This window comes from Hyla sarda, chromosome 4 (genome assembly GCF_029499605.1).
Source record: "Hyla sarda isolate aHylSar1 chromosome 4, aHylSar1.hap1, whole genome shotgun sequence".
NCBI lineage: Eukaryota > Metazoa > Chordata > Amphibia > Anura > Hylidae > Hyla > Hyla sarda.
Genome location: NC_079192.1, coordinates 413,058,852 through 413,084,513, shown reverse-complemented (window position 1 = coordinate 413,084,513; position 25,662 = coordinate 413,058,852). Strand labels below are relative to the sequence as shown.

The 25,662-nt window shown below is 43.4% G+C and overlaps 2 protein-coding genes across 3 annotated transcripts in view; one reads left to right on the top strand and one right to left on the bottom strand.

Moving 5' to 3' along the window:
• LOC130267672 (uncharacterized) overlaps positions 1-25,662 on the bottom strand; it is an 89,553-nt gene that overhangs the window by 60,045 nt on the left and 3,846 nt on the right. The window contains exon 1 of one of the 2 annotated variants that reach the window (XM_056517751.1): positions 19,270-19,930. The exons of the other annotated variant lie outside the window; for it this stretch is intronic. The gene's annotated coding sequence lies outside the window, so the exon portion shown is untranslated. Of the gene's footprint in view, positions 1-19,269; positions 19,931-25,662 lie in introns of those variants that run through there. 2 annotated transcript variants of the gene reach the window in all.
• PTN (pleiotrophin) overlaps positions 13,389-25,662 on the top strand; it is a 48,713-nt gene continuing 36,439 nt past the window's right edge. The window contains exon 1 of the mRNA XM_056517755.1: positions 13,389-13,595. The gene's annotated coding sequence lies outside the window, so the exon portion shown is untranslated. The remainder of the gene's footprint in view (positions 13,596-25,662) is intronic.

The following is a 25,662-nucleotide window of genomic DNA, read 5'->3' as shown; positions in this document are numbered from 1 at the left end:
TCCATATGGCGGGTCTGCTCCGTGGTGGTTGATATCCTGATTCTGCCTATAGAGAAGACACAGACGTCAATGGCCTCCGGTGGTGGTGGGCTGGCAGAGGTGACCACCCAGGGCACACGTCCTGACCATTATTTATATGGTGTGGGACATATACCCTATAAACTATAACAATGCCAGGCAGCATCGGGGTTAATTCATCTTCCGACTCAGGTGATGTGATCCTGAGACCATAGAGGTCCCCGAGCAGCGGGCACGACATGTAACATGGAAACATCCACAGGCGTCTCCCGGGGGCCCCTTATATCTCAGCTGGGAAGTGTTGCAGAATTGTGATAACTCTGAGGCTGATGTATAATGCATGGAGAGGGCGGATTAGATGTCACCAGCAGCTGGAAGTCCGGGCCCGGGTCATGTGATAGAGCTTAGGTGACCCTCCTGAGCTCCCCGGAGGCCCACTTTACTCATAACAATGGGGACAACTCTAAACATGGCAGGGATAGAGAGCGACAATACAGGATGAGATAAGAATATGTAATCTATAGGGGAAGGGGGGCCGCGGCTAATAGGACCAGAATACCAAAATCTTCACTAATCAAACCCCCTTCAGGATATAACTGGGACATCTACATAAGACCCTTCACCACATAGTCCAGGGGGGCACCATACTATGCTAATGAATCTAATATCAGGGAGTATGTACCATAGTGGCAGACCATGCAGCTGCTATGGGGCCCGTGGCATGGGTGTTACTCCATGTGCCCCCATAGATATATCAATCCTCTCTATGTGCCCCGTAGATATATCAATCCTCTCTATGTGCCCCCATAGATATATCAATCCTCTCTATGTGCCCCCATAGATATATCAATCCTCTCTATGTGACCCCATAGATATATCAATCCTCTCTATGTGCCCCCGTAGATATATCAATCATCTCTTTGTGCCCCCATAGATATATCAATCCTCTCTATGTGCCCCCATAGATATATCAATCCTCTCTATGTGCCCCCGTAGATATATCAATCATCTCTTTGTGCCCCCATAGATATATCAATCCTCTCTATGTGCCCCCATAGATATATCAATCCTCTCTATGTGCCCCAATAGATATATCAATCCTCTCTATGTGCCCCCATAGATATATCAATCCTCTCCATGTTCCCCTATAGATATATCAATCCTCTCTATGTGCCCCCATAGATATATCAATCCTCTCTATGTGCCCCCATAGATATATCAATCCTCTCTATGTGCCCCCGTAGATATATCAATCATCTCTATGTGCCCCCATAGATATATCAATCCTCTCTATGTGCCCCCGTAGATATATCAATCATCTCTATGTGCCCCCATAGATATATCAATCCTCTCTATGTGCCCCCGTAGATATATCAATCCTCTCTATGTGCCCCCGTAGATATATCAATCATCTCTATGTGCCCCCGTAGATATATCAATCATCTCTTTGTGCCCCCATAGATATATCAATCCTCTCTATGTGCCCCCATAGATATATCAATCCTCTCTATGTGCCCCAATAGATATATCAATCCTCTCTATGTGCCCCCATAGATATATCAATCCTCTCCATGTTCCCCTATAGATATATCAATCCTCTCTATGTGCCCCCATAGATATATCAATCCTCTCTATGTGCCCCCATAGATATATCAATCCTCTCTATGTGCCCCCGTAGATATATCAATCATCTCTATGTGCCCCCATAGATATATCAATCCTCTCTATGTGCCCCCGTAGATATATCAATCCTCTCTATGTGCCCCCGTAGATATATCAATCATCTCTATGTGCCCCCGTAGACATATCAATCCTCTATATGCACCCCCGTAGATATATCAATCCTCTCTATGTGCCCCCGTAGATATATCAATCCTCTCTATGTGCCCCCGTAGATATATCAATCCTCTCTATGTGCCCCCATAGATATATCAATCCTCTCTATGTTCCCCCGTAGATATATCAATCATCTCTATGTGCCCCCGTAGACATATCAATCCTCTCTATGTGCCCCCGTAGATATATCAATCCTCTCTATGTGCCCCCGTAGATATATCAATCCTCTCTATGTGCCCCCGTAGATATATCAATCCTCTCTATGTGCCCCCGTAGATATATCAATCCTCTCTATGTGCCCCCATAAATATATCAATCCTCTCCATGTGCCCCTCTAAATATATCAATCCTCTCTATGTGCCCCGTAGATATATCAATCCTCTCCATGTTCCCCTATAAATATATCAATCCTCTATATGTGCCCCCATAGATATATCAATCCTCTCCATGTTTCCCTATAAATATAGCAATCTTCTCCATGTTCCCCTCTAAATATATCAATCCTCTCCATGTTCCCCTATAAATATATCAATCTTCTCCATGTGCCCCTCTAAATATATCAATCCTCTCTATGTGCCCCCGTAGATATATCAATCCTCTCCATGTTCCCCTATAAATATATCAATCCTCTATATGTGCCCCCATAGATATATCAATCCTCTCCATGTTTCCCTCTAGATATATCAATCCTCTCCATGTTCCCCTATAAATATAGCAATCTTCTCCATGTTCCCCTCTAAATATATCAATCCTCTCCATGTTCCCCTATAAATATATCAATCTTCTCCATGTGCCCCTCTAAATATATCAATCCTCTCCATGTTCCCCTATAAATATAGCAATCTTCTCCATGTTCCCCTCTAAATATATCAATCCTCTCCATGTGCCCCTCTAAATATATCAATCCTCTATATGTGCCCCCATAGATATATCAATCCTCTCCATGTTTCCCTCTAGATATATCAATCCTCTCCATGTGCCCCTCTAAATATATCAATCCTCTCCATGTTCCCCTATAAATATAGCAATCTTCTCCATGTTCCCCTCTAAATATATCAATCCTCTCTATGTGCCCCTATAGATGCACAAGGCCCCTCCGTGTGCCCCCATAGATATATCAATCCTCTCCATGTGCCCCCATAGATATATCAATCCTCTCCATGTTCCCCTATAAATATATCAATCCTCTCCATGTTCCCCTATAAATATATCAATCCTCTCCATGTGCCCCTCTAAATATATCAATCCTCTCTATGTGCCCCCATAGATGCACAAGGCCCCTCCGTGTGCCCCCATAGATATATCAATCCTCTCCATGTTCCCCTATAGATGCACAAGGCCCCTCCGTGTGCCCCTCTAAATATATCAATCCTCTCTATGTGCCCCTATAGATGCACAAGGCCCCACCGTGTGCCCCCATAGATATATCAATCTTCTCCATGTGCCCCTATAGATATATCAGGCTCTCCATGTTCCCCTATAGATATATCAGGCCCTCCATGTTCCTCGGTTGCATCCGCTGCCCTGGTACTAGACTTATCTTCTACCTGTGTCTGTCTCCTCCCTCCTGACTCTTCTGTTCATACCTTTCACTTTGACCTTTCCTTTGCGATCACCTGACCCTTTACCCTTATTCCTTTTCCTCCTAATCTCACAGTCTTTTTCTCACTTTCCCTATATTCTCTATGTATTGTTTGTTACCCTTCATCTCATCTTTACATCTATTAGTCTTTTTTTCTTTCTCCCAATGTCTTTGTTTCTCCCTGTATTTGCCTCCTTTATCGCTCTTCCTATATTCTTTCCACATTGTCCTTCCTCTTCTCTCTATTTCCCTTCTTCTCTGTTCCACCTTTTATCTTTGTGTCAGTTGTGTCTGTTTCTACATTGTCTTTCCTCACACTTCTCTATTTCTTCTTCTCTCTGTTCCCCCCTTTACCTTTCTTATTTTTGACCTGATCTTGTACCTTTGTCTGATTCCTCTTATCTCTCTCGTCCGGTATCAATGCCTTCACCTTTTCTGTTTCTGTTCTTTCTTTATATGGGTACGTTCACATTGACAAATATCTGAGCGGAATTTGCACTGAACAAATCCGCTCAAAAATTACAGTTTTTTTCCGCTCGGACGTAGCGCAGAATCTGCGTGGAATTTGCGTGGAATTCCGCACTGATTCCACACAGAAATCAGTGCGGAGTTCAGCACAGCATAGAAGACATTGCAATTTATTTTTTTTCCGCGAATTCCGTGCAATTTCCGTGGGAATTCCGCGCCAAAGTGTGGCGGCCTGAAAAAATTAATTTACATTGACTTCTATGGAGTTACGACGCGAATTCCGCATGAAGAACGAACATGTTCATTCTTCATGCGGAACGGAATTCAGTGACGGAATTCCGCTAGCGGAAATTCCTCAGTGTGAACTGAGGAGCAGAATTTTCATTACATGCTATGGGGTTTTCCACTGCTGAATGATTTGGAGAGGAATAAGTGAGCGGAATTACTCGCGGAAATTCCTCTCCAAACCCTCAGTGTGAACATACCCCATCTCTGTCTTGTCTCTACTTATCTCTATGCTTCTCTGTGTCTTCGCCTTTAGTATAGTCATGACCATAAATGTTGGCACCCCTGAAATTTTTGAAGAAAAGTATTTCTCACAGGAAAGGATTGCAGTAACACATGTTTTGCTATACACATGTTTATTCCCTTTGTGTGTATTGGAACTAAACCAAAAAAGGGAGGAAAAAAACCAAATTGGACATAATGTCACCAAACTCCAAAAATGGTCTGAACAAAATTTTTGGCACCCTTAAATTAAAGGGGTATTCCAGGCATCCTTATATATATATATATATATATATATATATATATATATATATATATATATATATATATATATATATATATATATATATCTATATCTATCTCAACTGGCTCCGGAAAGTTAAACAGATTTGTAAATTACTTCTATTAAAAAATCTTAATCCTTCCAATAGTTATTAGCTTCTGAAGTTTTCTGTCTAACTGCTCAATGATGATGTCACGTCCCGGGAGCTGTGCATGATGGGAGAATATCCCCATAGGAGCTGCACAGCTCCTGGGATGTGAGTCATCAGAGAGCAGTTAGACAGAAAACAACAACTCAACTTCAGAAGCTAATAACTATTGGAAGGATTAAGATTTTTTTATAGAAGTAATTTACAAATCTGATAAATAAAATGTAATTGGGGCTCAAGGTTTCGGACAAATAGGACAAGGTGTATGGTATGTAGAAATATATTTATTGAGGTACTAAAATATAGATAATCTAGTAAGATAGTGGCTTCTGCGTCTCACAGGGCCCTTGTGAAGGCGCAGCACCAGCTATAAGTACTTAAAATATTTGAACAAGTATAGTATCTAAAATATATAAAATTGTATTATAATAAAATGTTATAAGACCACCATATAATTATCATAAAGTCTCTAATTGTACAGGAGGAATGTCTTTATAGGAGACAAATAATTTATAGCTGCTGAAGAAAGGACCGAGACAGTCCTGAAACGCGTCCAGTGTCCCTAAGAATAATTAATTAGACCACCAATATACCTGCTTATACAACTCCAGTCCATTAACCATTAGCCTGATACCGGGAAAGATAACTGTCAATCATCCGGCACCCGACTCAGGAGAATCACGCGCCTCATTGCCACGAGGACGGTACCGGAGTCACAGTATACACATCTACAAAACCGCTGTAGGACCACTACCCGGAGCCCACTGTCATCAAGCATTGCCACCGTGGGAGACGGCCGAGTCTCCGGCGATGCGGCTTCACGCTATGAGAGCCACCCAGTGACCGCGCTACTGAAGGAGATCGCAGCATCCCCGCGAAGTCCTGCATACCTGAGCCCGGGAGTGGTGAGACACAAAGTATCTAGTGATATGACTGTATTGTAACATTGTAACAGTTACAGCATACAAGTGTGTGGTGTCCCAGTACCGCATTCTATACGGTACTTGTTTATTTATGGGTCCCCATAGCCAGAGTCCATAGGACGTAGGGATTCCTATTAATCCAGTCTACCCCTAGTCGCCTCTATTCTAGTATATAATTAGTAATTTATGCATAGGTTAATGTAAATAGCATAATATATGTAAATAAATGGTTAATTGCTTGTTTCTATGGCGTCGCAGGGCCTTCGGGTCATGTGATGCGTTCCAAGCCTCACTCTGGATGCGTTCCAGGCCCCACTTTGGTATTTCTAGCCTCGTTTTTGTATTATTATGTGTATAGGAAGTCAGATGATCACCCAGAAGCCTGTGTGACGGTGAGTGACAGCTGACCTTGGACCTATCAAATTAGGCTCCGCCCCCTGTCCATATAAGGGACGCGGCAGCCATTTTAGTTCTCTTGCTCCTGTGCTCTTGATGAGAGAAGACCTGTACAGCAGTAATCGCAGTGAGTTAGGCCTGAGCCTTGCAGCAACGGCTGAACAATTATAGTTGTAGAGTGTATCAATCCCCAAACACTCTGCGGGACTACCGGACCTAATCTACCCCTAAATCCGGACGGATCCACGCACCAATTACCTTGATTCTATTAACCTGCAAAAGACGCAAGGCCCACAGCAACAGTCAGTCATTGAAGTCTATACAAGTGTATTACAGAGACTGTTACTGTATTCTGTATACCGCAAGTTCAAGAGTAACGTTTACTTCAGTTCAAGTTTAACTCCAGTGTGGACCTTCAGTCATTATCTGCATACGCCTGTCGTTTCTGGGAAGGGCGGCGATAGGCCGAAGCTATACCTCAATAATACCAGGCCTCACCCTGGCGTCACGAGTGACAGGGTTAATATTAACCCCTCATATACCGATACCATACCACCACCATACACCCCCAATTGCTATTAAGTGTGAACATATTCCAAACCTGCAGAATTGTGAGGCATTGTCGCGGCCGGTTATGAATGAATGGTTGCCATGGGATACTAATACATAACCGAACTCTGTGGAATTGGTACTATTGCCGGGCATCATCATTATATAATTATATGGTTACCAGTGGTTATTAACATTTGGACTAGAACTCTTTTGTGGTTGCTACTGGTTACGGCCATTTGAACTGGAAGTTGTTGTATTCGCATACATTTTGGAGAGAGGAGAAGACAATTGTGGATGAACTTGTACTCTCCTATAAAGACATTCCTCCTGTACAATTAGAGACTTTATGATAATTATATGGTGGTCTTATTACATTTTATTATAATACAATTTTATACATTTTAGATACTATACTTGTTAGTATTTTAAGTACTTATAGCTGGTGCTGCGCCTTCACAAGGGCCCTGTGAGACGCAGAAGCCACTATCTTACTGTCACGATGCCGGCTGGCAGGTAGTGGATCCTCTGTGCCAGAGAGGGATTGGCGTGGACCGTGCTAGTGGATCGGTTCTAAGTCACTACTGGTTTTCACCAGAGCCCGCCGCAAAGCGGGATGGTCTTGCTGCGGCGGTAGTGACCAGGTCGTATTCACTAGCAACGGCTCAACCTCTCTGGCTGCTGAAGATAGGCGCGGTACAAGGGAGTAGACAGAAGCAAGGTCGGACGTAGCAGAAGGTCGGGGCAGGCAGCAAGGATCGTAGTCAGGGGCAACGGCAAGAGGTCTGGAACACAGGCTAGGAACACACAAGGAACGCTTTCACTGGCACAATGGCAACAAGATCCGGCAAGGAAGTGCAGGGGAAGTGAGGTGATATAGGGAAGTGCACAGGTGATAACACTAATTGGAACCACTGCGCCAATCAGCGGCGCAGTGGCCCTTTAAATCGCAAAGACCCGGCGCGCGCGCGCCCTAGGGAGCGGGGCCGCGCGTGCCGGGACAGGACTGACGGAGAGCGAGTAAGGTACGGGAGCCGGGGTGCGCATCGCGAGCGGGCGCTACCCGCATCGCGAATCGCATCCTGGCTGGAGGCGGTATCGCAGCGCCCCGGGTCAGTGGATCTGACCGGAGCGCTGCAGTGGGGAGAGTGTAGCGAGCGCTCCGGGGAGGAGCGGGGACCCGGAGCGCTCGGCGTAACACTTACTATATTATCTATATTTTAGTACCTCAATAAATATATTTCTACATACCATACACCTTGTCCTATTTGTCCGAAACCCTGAGCCCCAATTACATTTTATTTATCAGTTCACTTATCTAACACCTTGGGTATAGGTGTCAAAATTGGGTAGCCCGGGTTATTTTGGTGGTTTGTTTGACAAGTCTTTTTCTAATTTACAAATCTGTTTAACTTTCCGGAGCCAGTTGATATATAAAAAAAGCTTTTGGCCTGAAATACCCCTTTAATAATTGGTTGCACACACTTTGGAAAAAATAACTGCAATCAGTTTCTTCCTATAATCATCAATAAGCTTCTTACACCTCTCAGCCGGAATGTTGGACCACTCTTCCTTTACAAACTGCTCCAGGTCTCTTATTGGACGGCGCCTTTTCCCAACAGTAATTTTAAGATCTCTCCACAGGTGATCAATGGGATTTAGATCTGGACTCATTGCTGCCACTTCAGAACTCTCCAGCGCTTTGTTGTCATCCATTTCTGGGGGCTTTTTGACATATGTTTGGGGTCATTGTCCTGCTAGAAGTCCCAAGATCTCGGACACAAACCCAGCTTTCTGACACTGGGCTGTACAGTGTGACCCAAAATCCATTGGTAATCCTCAGATTTCATGATGTCTTGTACACATTCAAGGCCCCCAGTGCCAGAGGCAGCAAAACAACCCAAAACATCATTGACCTCCACCATATATCACTGTAGGTTCTGTGTTCTTTTCTTTGTAGGCCTCATTCCGTTTTTTGTAAACAATAGAATGATGGGCTTTACCAAAAAGCTCTATCTTGGTCTCATCTGTCCACAAAATGTTTTCCCAGAAGGATTTTGGTTACTCAAGTTCATTTTGGTAAAATGTAGTCTTGTTTTTTATGTCTCTGTGTCAGCAGTGGGGTCCTCCTGGGTCTCCTGCCATAGTGGGGTCCTCCTGGGTCTCCTCCATAGTGGGGTCCTCCTGGGTCTCCTCCATGGTGGGGTCCTCCTGGGTCTCCTCCATGGTGGGGTCCTCCTGGGTCTCCTCCATAGTGGGGTCCTCCTGGGTCTCCTCCATAGTGGGGTCCTCCTGGGTCTCCTCCATAGTGTTTCATTTCATTAAACTCCTTGGGGACGAAGGGCGTATCCATACGCCCTCCGCATTTCCGATCACCACTGCTTGCCGGGCTGTGATCGGACCGGGATGACTGGTAGTTTTGCAACATCTGGAGGGTCACAGTTTGGAGACCACTATACGGTGGTCTCCAAACTGTAGTCCTCCAGATGATGCAAAACTACAATTCCCAGCATGGCCAGACAGTCAGGGATGCTGGGCAGTGTAGTTCTGCAATATCTGGCCCTTCAGATGTTGCAGAACTACAACTCCCAGCATGCCTGGACAGTCTGGGCATGCTTGGAGTTGTAGTTTTGCAACATCTGGAGGGCTACAGTTAGGAGACCACTACTTAGCGGTCTCCAAACTGTTCTTCCCCAGTTGTTGCATAACTACAACTCCTAGCATGCCCAGACTTTCCAGGCATGCTGGGAGTTGTAGTTCTGCAACATCTGAAGGGCCAGATATTGCAGAACTACACTGCCCAGCTTCCCTGACTGTCTGGCCATGCTGGGAATTGTAGTTTTGCAACAGCTTGCAAAACTACAATTGTTGGGCAACACTGAGCTAGAGTCTGTTTCCTAACTCAGTGTTTTCAACTTGTGTGCCTCCAGCTGTTGCAAAACTACAACTCACAGCATGCACTGACAGACCATACATGCTGGGAGTTGTAGTTTTGCAACAGCTGGAGGCACACTGGTTGGAATCACTGAGCTAGAGTCTGTTTTCTAACTCAGTGGTTCCCCACCAGTGTTCCTACAGCTCTTGTAAAACTACAACTCCCAGCATGTACGGTCTGTCAGTGCATTCTGGGAGTTGTCATTTTGCCACAGCTGAAGGTTTGGGGTGTTCCCCCCCCCCCCATGTGAATGTACAGGGTACATTCACACGGGGGGGTTTACAGTGGGTTTCCTTCTACAAGTTTGAGCTGCGGCAAATTTTCCGCTGCAGCTCAAACTCCCAGCTGAAAACTTACTGTGAACCCCCGCCTGTGTGAATGTACCCTAAAAACACTACACTAACAAATAATAAAAAGTAAAACACTACATATACACCCCCTTACACGTCACCCCCCCAAATAAAAATGAAAAAAAGTCACATACAGCAGTGTTTCCTAAACAGAGCCTCCAGCTGTTGCAAAACCACAACTCCCAGTATTGCCGGACAGCCATAGACTGTCCTGGCAGGCTGGGAGTCTTGCAACAGCTGGAGGGACCCTTTTTGGGAAACACTGCTGTAGGGTTTTACTGTAGGTAACCGGTTCCGCAACTATTGCAAATTCCTTATTTAGGCCTCAAATGCGCATGGCGCTCTCTCACTTCAGAGCCCTATCGTATTTCAAGGCACCAGTTTAGGGCCACATATGGGGTATTTCCATACTCGGGAGAAATTGCACTACAAATTTTGGGGGGATTTTTCTCCTTTTACCCCTTAAGAAAAGGTAAAGTTGGGGGCTACACCAGCATGTTAGTGTAAAAAAATTAAAATTTTTACACTAACATGCTGTTGTTGTCCCATACTTTTTATTTTCACAAGGTAAAAGGAGAAAAAGACCCCCAAAATTTGTAACACAGTTTCTTCTGAGTACGAAAATACCCCATATGTGGACGTAAAATGCTCTGCGGATGAACTACATGGCTCAGGAGTGAGAGAGTGCCATGTACATTTGAGGCCCACATTGGTGATTTTACAGAGGTTCTGACATGAACACACAAAAAAAAAAAACACCCACATGTGACCCCATTTTGGAAACTACACCCCTCACGCAATGTAACAAGGGGTATAGTGAGCCTTAACACCCTTCAGGTCTCTGACAAATTTTCGTTAAAGTTGGACATGAAAATAAAAAAATTATTTTTTTTCCCCATGAAATGCTGGCGTTACCCCAAATTTTTCATTTTCACAAGGGGTAATAGGAAAAAAGCCCCCCAAATTTGTAACCCATTTCTTCTGAGTATATAAATACCCCATATGTGGATGTAAAGTGCTCTGTGGGCGAACTACAATGCTCAGGAGAGAAGGAGTGCCATTGGGCTTTTTGAGAGAGAATTAGGCTGGAATTGAAGGCTGTGTGTGTTTACAAAGCCCCCATGGTGCCAGAACAGTGGACCCCCTCCACATGTGACCCCATTTTGGAAACTACACCCCTCACGGAATGTAACAAGGGGTGCAGTGAGCATTTACGCCCCACAGGTGTCTGACAGATTTTTTGAACAGTCGTCCGTAAAAATGAAAAATGTAATTTTTCATTTGCACAGCCCACTGTTCCAAAGATCTGTCAAATGCCAGTGGGGTATAAATGCTCACTGCACCACTTATTAAGTTCTGTGAGGGGTGTAGTTTCCAAAATATTATGCCATGTGTTTTTTTTTTTTATACTGTTCTGGCATCATGGGGGCTTCCTAAATGCGACATGCCCCCAAAAACCATTTCAGCAAAATTCACTCTCCAAAAGCCCAATGTAGCTCCTTCCCTTCTGAGCCCTCTAGTGCACCCACAGAGCACTTTACATCCACATGAGGTACTTCCTTACTCGAGAGAAATGGGGTTACAAATTTTGTGGGGCATTTTTTCCTATTACTCCTTGTGAAAATGAAAAGCTTGGGGTAACAGCAGCATTTCAATGTTAAAAATCAAAATTTTCATTTTCATGTCCCACTTTAACTAAAGTTCGTCAATCACCTGTGGGGTGTTAAGGCTCACTTGTACACATTGTTACGTGCCTTGAGGGGTGTAGTTTCCAAAATATTAGGCTATGTGTTTTTTTTTTTGTGCTGTTCTGGCACCATAGGGGCTTCCTAAATGAAACATGCCCCCCAAAAACCATTTCAGCAAAATTTGCTTTCCTAAAGTCAAATGTGACTCCTTCTCTTCTGAGCATTGTAGTTCGCCTGCAGAGCATTTTACGCCCTAACCTGGGGTACTTGCATACTCAGAAGAGATGGGGTTACAAATTTTGGGGGCAATTTTCTCCCATTACCCTTTGTAAAAATGGTAAATTTTTGGGGGGGGAAAACTGAACTTTAGTGAAATTTTTTCATTTACACATCAGACTTTAACAAAAAGTAGCTTTTTTGGAGTTTGGTGACCAAATTTTGGTCCAATTTTGGTCCAATTTGCTTCCCCCCCCCTTTTTTGGTTAGTTCCAATACACACAAAGGGAATAAACATGTGTATAGCAAAACAGGTGTTACTGCAATCCTTTTCTGTGAGAAATACTTGATTTTCTTGAAAAATTTAAGGGGTGCCAACATTTACGGCCATGACTGTATGTATCTCTTTGCGCCTTCTTCTTTACATTATATCTGTATCAGAAACATCTGTATCGGGTTATAATAACAGTAGATAATAATATATAATCATTTCTAATAATATTTCTATAAATAAGGTGGTGATATTTTAGGAATATTTGTATACCGTACTTTTGTACTACCGTATTTTTCGCCGTATAAGACGCACTTTTTCTTCCCCAAAACTGGGGGGAAAAAGTCGGTGCGTCTTATACGGCGAATACACCCCTATCGCAGCGATCCCTGCTGCCATCAACGGCCGGGATCCGCGGCTAATACAGGACATCACCGATCGCGGTGATGCCCTGTATTAACCCTTCAGACGCGGCGATCAAAGCTGACCGTCGCGTCTGAACGGAAAGTGACACTAACCCGGCTGTTCAGTCGGGCTGTTCGGGACCGCCGCGGCGGTCCCGAACAGCCCGACTGAATAGCCGGGTTAGTGCTTACAGGACACCGGGAGGGACCTTACCTGCCTCCTCGGTGTCTTCTCCGTTCAGGGATCCCCTGTATGGCCAGCGCTCTCCTTCCTCGTCATCACGTCGTCGCGTACGTGCGACGGAGAGCGAGGATACCCGGCTGGCAGCAGAGACGTTCCGGAGCGACGGGGACACGGCGACAGCGATGGAGCGACATCCTGGGCAGCGGTGACGGGTCCGGAGCGGCGGGGACACGTGAGTATTACCTCCTATGCAGTGGTCTTGAATCTGCGGACCTCCAGATGTTGCAAAACTACAACTCCCAGCATGCCCGGACAGCCGTTGGCTGTCCGGGCATGCTGGGAGTTGTAGTTTTGCAACATCTGGAGGTCTGCAGGTTGAAGACCACTATTGGGTTCAAAATCTTTATTTTTTTAGATTTTGCACCTATAAATTGGGTGCGTCTTATACGCAGGTGCGTCCTATAGGAATAAAAATACGTTAATTCCCCTTGAGTGCACCCCCCCCCCCCCCAGAGTTGTCCCAGGCTGAGGGTCCCTGTTCCTCCAGCGGAGCCCCCAGACTATGTCACACACTGACACACTGTCACAGACCTCCTGCAGTGTCTCTCCACTCCCTGGTCAGCAGACACATCAGCTCTTACACCAACAGGCGGAGACAGCAGCAACTCACAAGAACTTTGAATCCCAGGGAGCAGCAGAATCCGGGAGAAATCCTGACAAATCCCCGACTGCAAGAAAAGAAGAGATCAGGGGGCGCTGGGACTGTTCTCAGGACTCCTACCCAGACAGGGACTAACAAGAAGCGGAGAGACAGGAGCTGGGGTGACAGGCGCTAAAGTAAGTGACTTCATGTCCTCCATGGCTTCAGCACCAAAGACAGAGCAACAAGACTCGCAGCACTGATGTAGCTCTGCTATTCCTGTATATAGATCTATAGCACTGATGTAGCTCTGCTATTCCTGTATATAGATCTATATAGCACTGATGTAGCTCTGCTATTCCTGTATATAGATCTATAGCACTGATGTAGCTCTGCTATTCCTGTATATAGATCTATATAGCACTGATGTAGCTCTGCTATTTCTGTATATAGATCTATATAGCACTGATGTAGCTCTGCTATTCCTGTATATAGATCTATAGCACTGATGTAGCTTTGCTATTCCTGTATATAGATCTATATAGCACTGATGTAGCTCTGCTATTCCTGTATATATAGATCTATAGCACTGATGTAGCTCTGCTATTCCTGTATATAGATCTACAGCACTGATGTAGCTCTGCTATTCCTGTATATAGATCTATATAGCACTGATGTAGCTCTGCTATTCCTGTATATAGATCTATAGTACTGATGTAGCTCTGCTATTCCTGTATATAGATCTATAGTACTTATGTAGCTCTGCTATTCCTGTATATAGATCTATAGCACTGATGTAGCTCTGCTATTCCTGTATATAGATCTATATAGCACTGATGTAGCTCTGCTATTCCTGTATATAGATCTATAGTACTGATGTAGCTCTGCTATTCCTGTATATAGATCTATATAGCACTGATGTAGCTCTGCTATTCCTGTATATATAGATCTATAGCACTGATGTAGCTCTGCTATTCCTGTATATAGATCTATAGCACTGATGTAGCTCTGCTATTCCTGTATATAGATCTATATAGCACTGATGTAGCTCTGCTATTCCTGTATATAGATCTATATAGCACTGATGTAGCTCTGCTATACCTGTATATAGATATATATAGTACTGATGTAGCTCTGCTATTCCTGTATATAGATCTATATAGCACTGATGTAGCTCTGCTATTCCTGTATATAGATCTATAGCACTGATGTAGCTCTAATATTCCTGTATATAGATCTATATAGCACTGATGTAGCTCTGCTATTCCTGTATATAGATCTATATAGCACTGATGTAGCTCTGCTATTCCTGTATATAGATCTATAGCACTGATGTAGCTCTGCTATTCCTGTATATAGATCTATAGCACTGATGTAGCTCTGCTATTACTGTATATAGATCTATATAGTACTGATGTAGCTCTGCTATTCCTGTATATAGATCTATATAGCACTGATGTAGCTCTGCTATTCCTGTATATAGATCTATATAGCACTGATGTAGCTCTGCTATTCCTGTATATAGATCTATAGCACTGATGTAGCTCTGCTATTCCTGTATATAGATCTATAGCACTGATGTAGCTCTGCTATTCCTGTATATAGATCTATATAGTACTGATGTAGCTCTGCTATTCCTGTATATAGATCTATATAGTACTGATGTAGCTCTGCTATTCCTGTATATAGATCTATAGCACTGATGTAGCTCTGCTATTCCTGTATATAGATCTATATAGCACTGATGTAGCTCTGCTATTCCTGTATATAGATCTATATAGCACTGATGTAGCTCTGCTATTCCTGTATATAGATCTATAGCACTGATGTAGCTCTGCTATTCCTGTATATAGATCTATATAGTACTGATGTAGTTCTGCTATTCCTGTATATAGATCTATATAGTACTGATGTAGCTCTTCTATTCCTGTATATAGATCTATAGTACTGATGTAGCTCTGCTATTCCTGTATATAGATCTATAGTACTGATGTAGCTCTGCTATTCCTGTATATAGATCTATAGCACTGATGTAGCTCTGCTATTCCTGTATATAGATCTATAGCACTGATGTAGCTCTGCTATTCCTGTATATAGATCTATAGCACTGATGTAGCTCTGCTATTCCTGTATATAGATATATATAGTACTGATGTAGCTCTGCTATTCCTGTATATAGATCTATAGTACTGATGTAGCTCTGCTATTCCTGTATATAGATCTATAGCACTGATGTAGCTCTGCTATTCCTGTATATAGATCTATATAGTACTGATGTAGCTCTGCTATTCCTGTATATATAGATCTATATAGCACTGATGTAGCTCTGCTATTCCTGTATATAGATCTATAGCACTGATGTAGCTCTGCTATTCCTGTATATAGATCTATAGCACTGATGTAGCTCTGCTATTCCTGTATATAGATCTATAGCACTGATGTAGCTCTGCTATTCCTGTATATAGATCTATAGCACTGATGTAGCTCTGCTATTCCTGTATATAGATCTATATAGCACTGATGTAGCTCTACTATTCCTGGGTATATACTGTATATAATTATATATGTACAGCTGGTATAAGTTATATATCTCCTGTATATAGTAATATGGACCATGCTGGTATATACTGTATATAATATATATGTACAGCTGGTATAAGTTATATATCTCCTGTATATAGTGATATGGACCATGCTGGTATAACCTGGGTATATACTGTATATAATATATATGTACAGCTGGTATAAGTTATATATCTCATGTATATAGTGATTTGGACCATGCTGGTATAACCTGGTATATACTGTATATAATATATATGTACAGCTGGTATAAGTTATATATATCCTGTATATAGTGATATGAACCATGCTGGTATAACCTGGGTATATACTGTATATAATATATGTGTACAGCTGGTATAAGTTATATATCTTCTGTATATAGTGATATGGACCATGCTGGTATAACCTGGGTATATACTGTATATAATTATATATATATAGCTGGTATAAGTTATATATCTCCTGTATATAGTGATATGGACCATGCTGGTATAACCTGGGTATATACTGTATATAATATATATGTACAGCTGGTATAAGTTATATATCTCCTGTATATAGTGATATTGACCATGCTGGTATAGCCTGGTATATAATGTATATAATTATATATGTACAGCTGGTATAAGTTATATATCTCCTGTATATAGTGATGTGGACCATGCTGGTATAACATGGGTATATACTGTATATAATTACATATGTACAGCTGGTAAAAGTTATATATCTCCTGTATATAGTGATATGGACCATGCTGGTATAACCTGGTATATACTATATATAATATATATGTACAGCTGGTATAAGTTATATATCTCATGTATATAGTGATATGGACCATGCTGGTATAACCTGGTATATACTGTATATAATTATATATGTACAGCTGGTATAAGTTATATATCTCCTGTATATAGTTATATGGACCATGCTGGTATAACCTGGGTATATACTGTATATAATTATATATGTACAGCTGGTATAAGTTATATATCTCCTGTGTATATATAGTGATATGGACCATGCTGGTATAACCTGGTATATACTGTATATAATTATATATGTACAGCTGGTATAAGTCATATATCTCCTGTGTGTATATAGTGATATGGACCATGCTGGTATAACCTGGTATATACTGTATATAATTATATATGTACAGCTGGTATAAGTCATATATCTCCTGTGTGTATATAGTGATATGGACCATGCTGGTATAACCTGGTATATACTGTATATAATTATATATGTACAGCTGGTATAAGTCATATATCTCCTGTGTGTATATAGTGATATGGACCATGCTGGTATAACCTGGGTGTATACTGTATATAATTATATATGTACAGCTGGTATAAGTTATATATCTCCTGTGTATATATAGTGATATGGACCATGCTGGTATAACCTGGTATATACTGTATATAATTATATATGTACAGCTGGTATAAGTTATATATCTCCTGTGTGTATATAGTGATATGGACCATGCTGGGTTGACTGTGTTCATCTATAAGGAGACGGAGGGTTAAGTGAAAATTTCCTCCATGTGTGCTGAGGAGGATGCCTTAGTCTGGACAGTCTGTGCACACTTTAATAGGATTGGGATGATATTAATAGACGCCATGTACTTGTGTCCTCCTGACCAGCTGGACACATTAGCTTAGAGCCTCTGACCTCTACCGCTGTGCTGTCATTTGGCAGGCACTGTGTACCAGTTGTCTCCAGTCTCCTCCCAGTCAGGACACCTGGGCACACACCAGCCTCTGGCAATGGGGGACCTGCCCCATAACATGACCCGGCATCTTCCTAACCATCCCTAAAATCTGTCAATACTGGGATGAAAGGAGACATTATGGCAATGTTGTCTTATGTTATTGCACCATAGACAAGGGACTAACCTCAGGACTTATACCAGTTATATAGCTCTTGAGATCACAGCCTTCAACCCAGGAGGCTCATGACCCCATAAAATGTCTGTAAACAGAGTACTAGGTGGTTCCCATTGGGTCCCACCCGTTAGTACAGTCAAAGCTACAAATTCTTGCCCTCACCGCTTAGGAGTCAACAATTCATTGGTCCAGGACCCAAGAACAGGTCCTTGCCAGATAGTGCTGAATGACATCAAGACTAGAGGACTGCGCAGGACTGTTTTCTCGTTCCCGGTGGATTTCTGACCATTACCGCCCGCTCCCGTAAAGTGTGTCCAGTCCAGCCCGCTCCTGCAGACATTTTGTTACAGCTTTTAGAAATAGTACCCCCTCTGCCATTTCATCATCCCCTGTGGCACTTAAGGTTTGCGGTGCTGCACAGGATTTTGCGGGACCTACTGTATATTATGTGACCGCCCGTTCCCACCCGCAAACAACCTTATTACCACTCGTGTCCGCAAGTTTTTTTTTGGGGATCCCAATTCAGGACCCAAGACCTGACTCAAGATAAAGGAGCAGAACATAAATGGAGATGTCTGATCTGAAGGCTGAATAGGTTTTTGGGGGTCTGATCTGGGATCCAGATTAATTTTGAGGACATATCTATGGTCTTGATAATTTTAGCATGTGATCTAGGCTCGTAATTCATTTTAGGGTTTGATCTAGTGTTTAAATTTATGTTTGTCTGATCTAGGGTGTGAATTAATTCTGGGGTCTGATCTCGAGTCTGAATTATTATGGGGTCTAATCTGGAGTCTTAATTATGGGGTCTGATCTAGAGTCTGAATAAATTTTGAGGCCTGATCTAGAGTCTAAATTATTTTGGGGTCTTATCTGGAGTCTGAATTATTTTCTGTGTCTTATCTGGAGTCTGAATTAATTTCGTGGTCTTATCTGGAGTCTGAATTAATTTTGAGGCCTGATCTAGTCTAAATTATTTTGGGGTCTGATCTGGAGTCTGAATTATTTTTGGGGTCCGGTCTGAGGTCTAAACAAACTGTGTATTGGTAGGTGCTCAAGATGCACTTTCAGGCCTGTGACTCCTACAGTTGCCTCCTCAATTATATTTGGTGTCGAGTGCCTAATTGTTGTTTACCCACCTAACTATTCTCCCATGGAAGGTGCATAGTGGTAAATGCTTCCTTTCTTGTTCGCTGCCCGGAAATAGGCACGAGCCTCTTCCCCAAAGCCCAATAGGAAGTTACTTTCTTGATCATGCGTTACAAAGTATCAGAACAAGTACATTTTATCAGCCTGGGGTCCAGACTGTTTTACCTCACAGTGGTTTGCTGGACTTCATAACATTGTAACAAACCCTCATATGTGGAGGCACAAAATACATAGTGACGTAAATATGAAAACTGCCACTACTCACCCCCTTCTCAAGCGCTTGATTTTCCGCATGGAGCGCACAAGCGGTGCCATGGCAGAGCGGAATTTAGACACATAACTACATTGATACATGACCCCCTAAATCTGGTAGAAATTTAAGGAATTTGCAAAACTTCACAGTTCTGAGCTGCACGTAAGGACCATCCGGCAGAAAGCAGGATCTCTCATTGCTGTCCCATTGACTTTAGCGCCCCTTCTCACAATGTATGGAAGGAGGGGGCACATATTTTTGGTCAGAGAGCTGCAGTTATTGTGTTGTAGGTCGGGCTGCTGGGTTCTCTAGAGCTCATTTCCTTTCCACACTCCCCAAACGCCTCCATTCGTCTGGTGATGAATGAGCCTCATTCAGTTCCTCTGTTGGGGGCCGGAGAAGAGGTTTACACTGAACCTGCTCCCATTTTTGCGGTTCTGTTATGTGTTGTCCCTGGCGACAGGCAAGGAGGATGAATTTAGAGTAAAGCTGTGAAATACAATGAAAAACTGGAGGGTTTTTCAGGCAAATATTTGCATCTATGGTTCCATATAGATTCCTATTTACTTTCGAGACGAACCCTTCCTTGCCCCATTGCTTACACAAGGTAAACAAAGCCTATGGGAGTCCATGAATGTGAGCTGAGAGACTCTATTCTACAACCATTCTTAGTAAATACCCCAGAGCTTCCCATTTATTTCACCCCTGGGTTGGGCTATTTTAATTGGACAAGGGGCAATTGTGGGAAAAGGGTCACATTTTTGGACAGGATTTCAGCCAAGGCTGTCCAGTCCAAAAGTAATTCCAATATGTCTTTCGTTGGTATCTCCAACCTCTGGCTCAGGAGCAAAATTATATGGGTCCTAAAGGTTATAGTCTCCTTACCAACCACATCGGAGTATTATAAGTTAGGGACTTTGTGCCCACATCCTTGGATATTGCCATAAGGCCCAAATGGTATGTTCACCTACTACACACATTTCCAAGTTCTCTTACTTTGCTATTCCGTCCTTGTTGGGATGGATGATGGAGTCCATTCCAAATAGTGCCCGCATTGGACCCCAATTTAAAAAATAAACCCGCCCCACCCAGCAAACCATTTATGTAATTTTAAACACTGGTGTCTTCAGGAACCTTTAGGTCCTGGATGAGACTGTTACCTCTGTACCCCCTATAGCTTTACCTGTAAACATGTATGGATGCTGTGGAGTGTGCAATGGGTATACTTTACCCTTTAATGGAGTGGATATAGCTTGTGCCATTGTTGCACCCAGGGTTAGATTTAAAGGGGTACTCCGCCCCTACACATCTTATCACCCCCTCCCATAGACTTGCATTGAGGGTGCGGGGCCATGACATCATGATCCTGCTGCCCCTGTATTGCTCCATGCAAAAGATCACTGGGGGGGGGGGGGCTGCAGGAGAGATCATGGGGGTGAACAGCAGCGGGTCCCACACAATCAGGGAAATCATTGAAAACAGCATTTGTGTATTGCTGATATTGCACCTTGTATAAAAAGTTCTGTGCAAAAATTTTGAAGGGACAGTTCAGTATCATGAATTGTGCAAAAGCTGTAAGACGGAATTCACATGCAGCAGGTTGTTTTGGAGGCAAGTGCAAGAAATTGGGAAAGTCGTCGAAATGTCTGCAACAAATCTGCCACTTGTGAGCATTTGGGATAGAAAATTCCCATTGAAAAAAAAACAACAGATCTGTCTGGTTAAGGTGATTGACAGCGACGATTACAATACGCCGTATGTTATATAATGGTCCCCGCAATACGGTCCCAGTGCTCATAGTCTCCGTTGTAAATCACCAGTATACATCCTGCCCGTGTCTTCTGCTTCCTGCTGGAAGTGACAAGTTCCCCATTGTGAGTACAACGCAGGAAAGTAGATGTCAGCGGCGCGAACACTGATCTAGTGGAACCTGGCAGACGATTAACGCAGCAGACGGAGCAGGTCGAGAGAGGTAGAAAGATGGTCGGGAGCCAGGATAGTCTGCAGGAACAGATGGCGAGCTCTGGAAACCCATGGCACCAATCTGTGCCTGTAAAAGACACCGCTAATAGGGGATACAGATCCCAGATAATGGGCCGGATGATGACTGTCTAAGTGGACGTCCGCAACCTCCCTGGAAGCCCCATACAAGATGCTGAGAGGCACGTCTGCTGCGGATACACTGTAACGCTACTGGAAAGCCCTGAATTGTTTTACATGGATCTTAATGAAAGAAACAAGAGCTGGAATTGTTCTCTGTGTTAAACACGATATACGGTAATTCTGCTAGTAAATTATTAATAGTCTTATCCAAAAAGGCTCTTTGGGGTAGGATATTGCAGTTTTTTTGTGGAGATGGAACTGTAGGGAGCAAGGGTCACGTTCAATGTGTACAACCGAGCAGATGGTTCTTAAATGAGTATTCCTAGCTTCAACATTTATGATATATTCATAGGAGCTGGACCCACCTTGGAAACCCCACCTTTTCAGACTAAGGCCCCAGACCAGACCGATAATCCATACAGAAATCAGACCAGGCTTGAAAGCAATGCAGACCTCAGATCCCTTAATCAATGCAGACCACAGACACTTTATCAATGAAGACCCCAGACAAACATCTAAATCAATGCAGACTCCAGACCCCTTAATGCAGACCACAGACCAGATCCCTTAATCAGTGCAGACCCCAGACCAGACCCCTTAATCAATGCAGACCCCAGAATCAATGCAGACCCCAGACCAGACCCATTAATCAGTTCAGACCCCAGATCAGATCCCTTAATCAATGCAGACCCCAGAATCAATGCAGACCCCAGATCAGATCCCTTAATCAATGCAGACCCCAGACCAGGTCCCTTAATCAATGTAGACCCCAGACCAGACCTCTTAATCAATGCAGACTCCAGACCAGGTCCCTTAATCAATGCAGACCCCAGACCAGGTCCCTTAATCAATGCAGACCCCAGACCAGGTCCCTTAATCAATGCAGACCCCAGACCAGACACCTAACCAATGCAGACTCCAGACCTGTAATCAATGCAAACTCCCTTTATGCAGACTCCAGATAAGACCCATATCAATGCAGACTTCAGATTCCTTAATAAATCCAGACTACAGACCGGACCTACAATCAATGCAGACTCCCAGCCAATCCCGTAATCAATGCAGACACCAGATCAGACCTATAAGCAAACAGAATCCAGACCAGACCCTCCATCTGTATTTTCTAGTCACCAAAGAAGACCCCTCTAAAAACTTCTACTCTTTGCTCCCAGACTCCTCTTTATCTACAGGCGCCTCCACACGTTGTCCTTACATTGGCAGCATTGGTTCCGTGTGGTGGCTCCCAAAGCTGAGGGTGAGCCCCGAAGCAAAGAGGTTCTGATCAGCTGTTTAGTAGCTGGTGACCATGCACGGCCCATGTGTCCACATAATGAAGAGGAAAAAGAAAATCAGCAGCATGCCATATGGATAAAAGAGGTGGACACTATATTCGCTCACATGAGCCCTGTCTCAGCCCCAATCCATGGGACCTTTTCTCATGATGTCATGTGATGACAGGTCATGTGATCCAAGATGAGCGCATGCACCTTTGTTTGCAAATGTTGATTTCCCAGGAGGGAACGGTGAAGTGACAGCAGCGATTATAACATTGTTTACCTGCAGCGGAGTCATTACTGGAGATTGCCGGCGACAATGTAACCGTATAATTAGAGGGAGGCGACTGATGATAAACATCTTATTACGGGGAGGAGTGTGTGTACCTCCGGATTAGTGCAGGGCAGAATACACAGCAACAGTGCTGGAAATTCACCAGTATTGTAATAGCATGAATTTAGGAGGGGCAAAATGTATCAAATTTCCTCTTACATTTACCCCCATATTTTGCACTACAGCATTGGTGCATTTTTGCATGCGAATTAGTTTTTTTTCTGAACATTTTAAGCCCTATCACACGTATTTAGGTATGTAGACACAGTTAAGACAAAATGTGGAAGAAAGGGGATTTAAGTAACTGTGAACGTGTCATGGTTGTTGGTGTCAGACGGGCCGTTCTGGGTATTTCAGTAACGGCTGATCTACTGGGATTTTCATGCACATCCATCTTTAGGGTTTAAAGAGAACGGTCCGAAAAGAGAAAATATTCAGCAAGCTGCAGTTGTGTTCATGAAAATGCCTTGTTGGTGTCAGACGAGTTTGGGCAGACTGGTTCAAGATGACAAAAAGGCAACAGTAACTCAAATAATCACTGGTTACATCCAAGGTCTGCAGAATATCATCATTGGCCACACAACAAGTCCAACCTAGAATGAGATAGGCTACAGCAGAAGACCAGACCAATGGCCACTCCTGTCAGCTAAGAACAGGAAACCGAGGGTAAAGTTCACACAGGTCACCAGAACTGGACAATAGAAGATGGAAGAACGTTGTCTGGTCTGATGAGTCCCGATTCCAGCTGTGACATTCCAATGCTTTGTATCAGCGGTTCAGGCTGGTGGAGTGTAATGGTGTGTGGGAAATTTTCTGGGCACTTTGGGCCCCTTAGTACCCATTGAGCCCTGTATAAACACCACAGCCTACCTTAGTATTGTTACTGACAATGTCCATCCCTTTATGACCACAGTGGACCCATCTTCTGATGATACTTCCAAAAGGATAATGCCCCATGTCACATGATTTCATCTCATTCAGGACAATGAGGTCACATGACTCCAATGGCATCCAGTCACCAGATCTCATCCAATAGATCACCGCTGGGATGTGGTGGAACCAGAGATTCTCATCATGGATCCGACAAATCTACAGCAACAGTGTGATGTCATCATGTCCATACGGAGGAACTGTGTGATGTCATCATGTCCATACGGAGGAACCGTGTGATGTCATCATGTCCATATGGAGGAACTGTGTGATGTCATCATCATGTCCATATGGAAGAACTGTGTGATGTCATCATGTCCGTACGGAGGAACCGTGTGATGTCATCATGTCCATACGGAGGAACTGTGTGATGTCATCATGTCCATACGGAGGAACCGTGTGATGTCATCATGTCCATACGGAGGAACCGTGTGATGTCATCATGTCCATACGGAGGAACCGTGTGATGTCATCATGTCCATATGGAGGAACTGTGTGATGTCATCATGTCCATACGGAGGACCCGTGTGATGTCATCATGTCCATACGGAGGAACCGTGTGATGTCATCATGTCCATACGGAGGAACCGTGTGATGTCATCATGTCTATACGGAGGAACTGTGTGATGTCATCATGTGCATATGGAGGAACTGTGTGATGTCATCATGTCCATATGGAGGAACTGTGTGATGTCATCATGTCCATTTAGAGGAACTGTGTGATGTCATCATGTCCATTTAGAGGGAAATCTCTGAGAAACATCGCCAGCACCTTCAAGAAACTATAAAGGAGATCCAACCGGAGACTAGCATTACTACTGTAATAGTTCAGGATTATCAGGAGAAATAGTAGTACATTTAGGATGCCCAAATATAAAGGGGTCTGTGCTAGGGAGAATGAATAAGGCCATAGATTATAACACAGACTCTCTGCAGGATAATGGACAGGCAGATTACGGATGGGATTTTTCCATATTAATATCCGACGGTCCCCGGCGTGTGTTCCCTCTTTGTGGATTCCTCGGGGGGCTCCCTCCTCTTTCTATTAGACTTGTTGTTGAATCATTAATTTGTTTGGGGCTCATTAAAAATCAGCTGTGACCCCAGGCGGAGAGAAGGCGCTAGCGGGAGGTAGCTGCTCTATAAATAGGGACTTGTGCAGAGCAAAGAAACCAGAGTCCTGGGGGAAAGAGGAACTACCAGGCAAGACTGGCACCAAGCGGGCCCCAGAGAGAGAGAGAGAGAATGGGGGCCCCAGGAGCCTCACTCACTGTACAGATATATACTGTATACTGAGGAGACCACACTCACTATGATATATACTGTATACTGAGGAGACTGCACTCACTAAGATATATACTGTATACTGAGGAGACCACACTCACTATGATATATACTGTATACTGAGGAGACTGCACTCACTAAGATATATACTGTATACTGAGGAGACCACACTCACTATGATATATACTGTATACTGAGGAGACTGCACTCACTAAGATATATACTGTATACTGAGGAGACCACACTCACTATGATATATACTGTATACTGAGGAGACTGCACTCACTAAGATATATACTGTATACTGAGGAGACCACACTCACTATGATATATACTGTATACTGAGGAGACTGCACTCACTATGATATATACTGTATACTGAGGAGACCACACTCACTATGATATATACTGTATACTGAGGAGACTGCACTCACTAAGATATATACTGTATACTGAGGAGACTGCACTCACTATGATATA